Source organism: Ovis aries, chromosome 8, assembly GCF_016772045.2.
Source record: "Ovis aries strain OAR_USU_Benz2616 breed Rambouillet chromosome 8, ARS-UI_Ramb_v3.0, whole genome shotgun sequence".
NCBI classification, from domain to species: domain Eukaryota; kingdom Metazoa; phylum Chordata; class Mammalia; order Artiodactyla; family Bovidae; genus Ovis; species Ovis aries.
The window spans coordinates 28,858,882-28,865,681 of NC_056061.1; the positions used below are offsets into that span (position 1 = coordinate 28,858,882).

At 43.9% G+C, this 6,800-nt stretch overlaps 1 protein-coding gene across 8 annotated transcripts in view; it reads right to left on the bottom strand.

Annotated features, from left to right (window-relative positions):
- Nucleotides 1-6,800, bottom strand: part of FOXO3 (forkhead box O3) — a 123,084-nt gene that overhangs the window by 55,905 nt on the left and 60,379 nt on the right.

Genomic DNA, 6,800 nt, shown 5'->3' on the forward strand with positions numbered 1-6,800 from the left:
AATTGGCACCCCATTCGTAGATCCTCACACCTACGACTTCAGGAAGGAAGAAAATGGGAGTACAGGTATGTGTGGTCAGGTGTTTCCAGGTGTTTGCAGATGAGAGGTGGAAATGACCACATATGTCAGGTCCCTAAAGGGAACAATACCCCATTCATCTGGAGACAGTCTGACAAGCAAAACTGGCAGTTTCTATCCTTATCAGGCTGTATCATCACTCAGAATTTACGGACTCATCAACATATTTCCAAGTGCACAGCAGGTAACACACCAAAGGAATGTGCACAAATACAGCTACCATCCTAACTACTTCAGTCTTCTGTCGTCTCAAAACCAGAAGACTTAGTTTATTATCGTGGACATCAAGATTTTCTAAGTTCCACAAGTGTAGCTTAAGAAAGCAGTACAATTAAATATATTTTAGAAAAACTACTATTAAAATGTCTAAAATAAATGGGCTAGGGCACTTATACTTTGAAACACACACACACATTCAACAACCTCTATTCCATGAAAATAAAAGACCCTAAATTTCATGACTATTTTATACATTCTAATCAATTAACAAATACAATCTTCTATAATCACTCCTTGAGGAGTATGAGCAATAGCTCCTTAATAGTAACAGGAAAGAAAGAAGAAAGAATAGCAGAGCTTGAGAGACTCTAATAGAGCTTTTTCTTCTTTTTAAAGTGAACTGAGTCGCCAAGAATTAGAGAGAAGTGCACAAACTGATCTAACTTGGGAGGTAGAAATGTATTACAGAACCAGCTGATCCAACAAGATAGGCCTAAGTCACGAGATCACAGCAAAATAACCCTCGAAGGAGGGGCAGAGCTGCCTTCTACTCTTTCTTCTGCACCCAGAGCACCAAGTGCAAGGAACCCCATCAGACACAAAGACCCTGCTGACTCCTGGTTCAGGTTCTCAATGTCTCCCTGGTCCCCTCAAATGTTCAAATTCTCTTCAAAGTCTCACAGCCACAAAGGCATCCCTCAGGCTCCATGTCCCTCAAATCGAACCCCTTCTCCTTCCCCCCATTTATCAGCCTCCACCCTTCGGTCTCAACCTCATCTCTGGCCATCCCCACCTAACACCTTCTCTGTCCCCTAGGGGTTGTTCCACGTTCCCTATTTTCACCCTTCTGCCCTTTTTCTCCCTTTCCCTTCCAACCCATTCTCCTCTCTTCACCTCTTCTTTGTCTCCTTCTCACTTTCTGCTTTATATAGGTCCCCGGTCTTGCTTCCCACCAGAGCTTTCTGTCCCTACCCAGTCTCTTCTTCGCCATTCTATTGCTAGAAGCCAGTTCTGAAATCATTTGTCATCTGATTAAACCAGAGGAAACAATCTTCTCCTAGAAAGGGCCAATCTGGGGTTTAAATGAATATAATATTTTAAAGTTGGTCATGTTAAAAATTGTTTTAAACATCAAGTATGATCTGGTTGCAATAAGAAGGGCCCCAGAGCTTCAGGTGGGCTTTTCCAGGCTTAGGTCCAGGAGGGCAGAGTTTATATAACCAGACAAATGTATCCAAATCAACCTCCTGGTCTGGAATTCTTTTATCATGAGTTCACCAGCAAGGCCACAGGGATTTATGGATGAAAAGGTCGCTTTCCTTTGGTTTATCATCTGAATTCCTTTCAAAGGTGCTTAAAGACAAGTGCTACTTTATTCACAAGAAAGCCTGAGAAGAGTGCATAAAGAGAGCAGTTCATTTATTTAAAGTGTCCTGCAGGGGTGGGGGCGGGGAGAGGTGTGGCAGGGGTAGGCGTGGGGAGAGGTGTTTTTTTAAGATCATAGAAATAATACTGCTGAAAGAGGTTTTACTATGTAGCAAGTAGTCTATCTCCTCTTAATCCCTTTTGAAAAGATAGAATATTTGCTTATAATATTATCATGAGAAAAGAAATAAGCAACCCACCCCCTTGGCTGATACTGCAGCAGACCAAACCTCTTCTGCTGGCAGTTCTTCCCCCCCCGCCCCTGCCCTGCAACCACTTGATTCCACTTTGTCTCAGATCTTAAGACACCACAGTAAGATCGCACCAGAAAATTACACAGCCCTCATCCTCAACCTTACCTGCCTTTCCTACAGAACTGAATTGACAGAAGGTCTTAAAGGGGCCCTTCATAATTTAGATAGAAGGCAACATGCTCTTTCACTCTTGAAAATGCTGCCTACTACTTCTGATTTTTCTGCCTTCCTTGGCACCTCTGACTTCTGTTGGTGATTACTATATATTACTATATATTACCAATAGTAAAGGAGCATTTTTTGCTAGGAACTATGCTAAACACTTAATATGCATAACTGGATACAATCCTCAACTGGGATTTTATTTATGAGAAATGGGGGCACAGAAAGGTTAGAGAACTTGCTCAAGGTCTTACCAGTAAGTCAGGGAGTTCAGACTGGCACCCCAGGTCTGTCCTAAAGCCCAAACTCTAAACCATGAGACAGTGTTAGGCAAACAGGATCCTCCAAGCCCCTATCCCAAATGCAAAAGTTCAAAACCTCATAGAAGTCAGAAGACCACCCACACTCATTCTGTGCAAACCTCTTCATCCACCCAAGGGTCCTCCCACCTCTCGCCTCTGCCCACCAGTGCCCAGTGGGCAGGAAGGAGGTCCTCCCCACTCTGTCCCAGGGTAGAGTACTGTTCTACCTCTTCTTCATTACAACTGGCAAAAAGTGTGGGTTTAAATGCTTTCAACACTATGACACCTGCTTAGAACCCTGATGGAGCCGCCTTCCTCCTACGTGCCCCACCTCACGTCCTGGATAAAGCAAATGGACCAGAGAAGAGTCATGTACCAAGTCACACAACTCCATGGTGAAACACCACTATTCCTCCCACCCAAGCCCTTAGAGTGACATTCCTTTGGAAGGACCACCCAAATGTCCTGTCCCTGCTGGTTCTTTTCTTATGTGGGAGAAAAAGACTGAGAAAACGGGCTACTGTGGATTAGCCATTAGAAAGCTCCTGCTGAGCTCATGCTTTATCTTAGTTAATGCTTAAATATGCAAGTCAGAGACTTCAAGTTCATCAGGGCTTTTGGAGGAGGGGAGAAGAATACACAGAAGTAATCTTGTTACTTTTCTTGGCATGAGGCAGCCCAATTAAAAAAACACATATTTTGCACTGAAAAGTAGATTCTGAAACTGAAAGAAAAAATAGAGAACAAAAATACACGATAACTTCCCATACATCTGTGGAGGAAGAACCAAACAAATTTGAACCAAGGGGCAAGTATCAAAGAATAAGACTGAGAACGGTTACTGGTGACTGAACACTTGGGTCTCTGCCAAGCTCTGTGCCCGATGCTTCATAGACAATTTCTCATTCAACCTTCATAACCCTGTGAAGTTCTTATGAAGAGAGGAAACTGAGGCTTAGGGACTCTATCTCCAAGGTAATTATACAGCACTTATTGTGTGCCAGGCTCTTTAAATATGCATATATTGACTCCTTTAATCCTACTGTAAAGGATTAAAGGAGCAGGTGATACTAGTAAGAGATGAGCCATTTTACTGAGGGAGTCACTTGCCCAAGGTGATGGAGCTGATAAGTAAAAGGATTTAAACCGAGGCACTCAAGTTTCTACCATCTGTGCTCTTGTCACTGAACTATATACTGCAAATATACTACCTGTTTTTGTTTTTTTTTTTCCTGCTGTTATTTCTCCAACGAGACTGCAAACTCTTTGAGAAGAGGGGGCACTCTTCATAGCCTACTCAGCAATCAGCATGGTGAACCAGGTAAGGCAGAGTCATCAGTAAACACAGCTGACCCTTGAAAATGTGGGGGACTGGGGGTTTAATCCATGTATAATGTACAGTTGGCTCTCTGCATCCATAGTTCCTCCAAATTCTCAGATTCAAGCAATTGCAGACTGTATTATACAGCAATATTTACTGGTAAAAAAAATCTACATATAAGTAGACAAACGCAGTGCCAGCCCGCCTTGTGCACGGGTCAACTGCGATGAGTCTGGTGCAACACAGGGATGGGGCTGACTGCCGGGAGTGTCTCACCCAGCTCCACTGCCCAAGTCCAGGCCTCCAGGTCCTCCCACCTCAGCAGCCCCCAAAGCCCCCTGACCAGTCTGGGTCCATTTCGAGGTGAAGCACAACTGGTACAGACTGAAAATGGCCTAGCATAAAGGTCAGATTCTTTTACTCCCCATTTCCAATCCACAGGGGGAGCGAATGCACAGCAACTGGACATCTGCTCCTTCCTGCTCCACCCCCCAACCCGATGTCCACAAGAGCCCTCTCTCCCACCCCTGGCGTGACCTCAGAAGCCACCATCAACCAGCAGGTCAGCAAGCAAGAGGGCATCTACCGACCACTCCTGCCTACAGCATGAAGAACACACTCTGTCCTGACCTTTGGGTGGACCTGTTCCCTTTCTTCCCACTGTCCACACTTACCTGCGGTCATTATTCCTTGACAACTGTTTCTGGAGTGCCCACCACACACTTGGCTTTCTGTAAGGGGTTGGGAAAAAGGTGAACTAGAGACAGTCTTCCCTCATGGAGCTTACCCATCCTCTTCACCTTAAGAAACTCCAGGTTGAGCTCACATGCCACCACCTATGTGAAATCTTTCCCCTGTTTCAAGTAGCTGGCTGTTAAGAGTTATGTCTGTGTGTTTAAAAATTATCTAAAATCAAAATCAAAATATTGGCATGGCCAGTGGGGAAAATAAAAGAAAATAAGATTTTACTCAGAAAATCTTAGAAAGAACATAAGAACATGTTACTCAGCAATATGAAGAATGCTGCTAAGTCACTTCAGTCACGTCCGACTCTGTGCAACCCCACAGACGGCAGCCCACCAGGCTCTGCCATCCCTGGGATTCTCCATGCAAGAACACTAGAGTGGGTTGCCATTTCCTTCTCCAATGCATGAAAGTGAAAAGTGAAAGTGAAGTCGCTCAGTCGTGTCCAACCCTCAGCGACCCCATGGACTGCAGCCTTCCAGGCTCCTCTGTCCATGGGATTTTCCAGGCAAGAGTACTGGAGTGGGGTGCCATTGCCTTCTCCAATATGAAGAATGGTAAAGGTTAAAAGAAAAAAATCCATGAAATCAATGATTCCTGGGAACAACAACAAAAAAATCTGACAAGGCAGAGAACTTTGATCCACTTTAACCCATAAACTGATTTTATCTTGCTCTCCCTGGCTATCTAGTTCTTCATTTCAAAAATCAATGGCCTGCCTGTGCATCTCAGGTCATTAAGTAACCAAGGAACATGGATTAAAACAATGAGGCTTGTGCCTTAAGGTAGGTGACAGACATTCCAGAAAACCACCACCACTTGCTAGGAGGACAAGATAGCATAGGCATCTGAACTGGCAACACAACCAGTGAGCGACATCCCCAGAAAGAGAGCTGGCGACCATCCTCGGAGCTCACGCTGCTCAAAGTGACTTGAACTCTCCCCGGGCCAACTGACACACCTTGTCTACGTGCAAACCACAGGAAAATACAGGGAATACACCTAAGCGAAACTAAACTAACGTCTGCTTCTCAGTGCCAAAGAAAATGTGAGCAAATTAAGAGCGTACTGGACACAAAGGAGCACTTTCTGGATGGCCAGGTCATACTGAAGCGCGCACCTTCGCAAACCGCCTCAGACTGCTTCCTCTGCTTCAAGCAGCTACTTCCCCACACCCCAGCCCAGCCTCCCCCACACCAGCTGTCTACCTAGCAAGAACTGAAAGGAAAAGCAGATAACTGCGCTTATGCAACACACCAGCTGAATTGAGACACAATTCTAAGTAAACCTGCTCTGGTCTCCCTCACAAGGAGGCGACAGGCAGGGAAAGAAGCCAGCACGTACTGAGCGCCCGTGCAGGGAAGGCACCACTCCGCATTTCATAACTCCAACAAAGAGTAACACCAGACAACTCAGCACGGAGTAATATTATTTCTAATTTCAAGAGAACGTGAATGAGCTCTGGCAAAGTGGGGAGCTCACCTCAGGCCTCACAGCTGGCAGCTGACAGGGGGGTAGGTCCCAGCTCTGACCCCAAGTCACATCAGCTCTCACTACACCAAAGGTGAGCCACGGGGGAGTCAAGATCTTGCCAGAAGCCTTGATACAGATTGTGGAGCTTAGAACTCTTCTCACCACAACCTCCTGGAGTTTCTTTAGTTTTAGAGAAATCATTCTTTTTACTGTTGTAGCTTTCAGAAGTTAAACTTTATAGGGAAACAATTAATACAGTGAAGACAAGTATCCCACACCAGACACCAGAATGCACCTTTAACTGAGGTGTTATAAACAACCTAGGATCTTCAGTATAGTTTTCATCAATAAAGAGTATAGTTTTCATCAATAAACTTACAGGAAGAAACTGTCATGACTATACAAAAGGGGAGATCACTCACCTAACAACCTAACAAAATTATTACTTCAATCATTATCTTAAGATTGAGCAAACTCACCAAGAAGCATGAAAATATTTAGAAACTGAACTTTTCACAGGAAACTAAACAAAAATTAAGAAAACCATAACTGCAAATACATGTCAGTTCATTGTATATAGTTCTATACACTCGATAAATTATAACAAATACCAGATAAAATATTTCACCCTCTATATATGGCATGTGTTCAGTGAACACTTTTTCAGTAACTGCAAAAAATATAAACATGAGAAATATCAACACCCATTTCCACTCAGTTGAGGATGTACTTGTGATTTCTTTGATCCTCACTTTTACACATAGAAAAAAGTTTTTAAAGAAATTAAAACATCTAAAGCTTTTACAAAAATGCAACACAAAC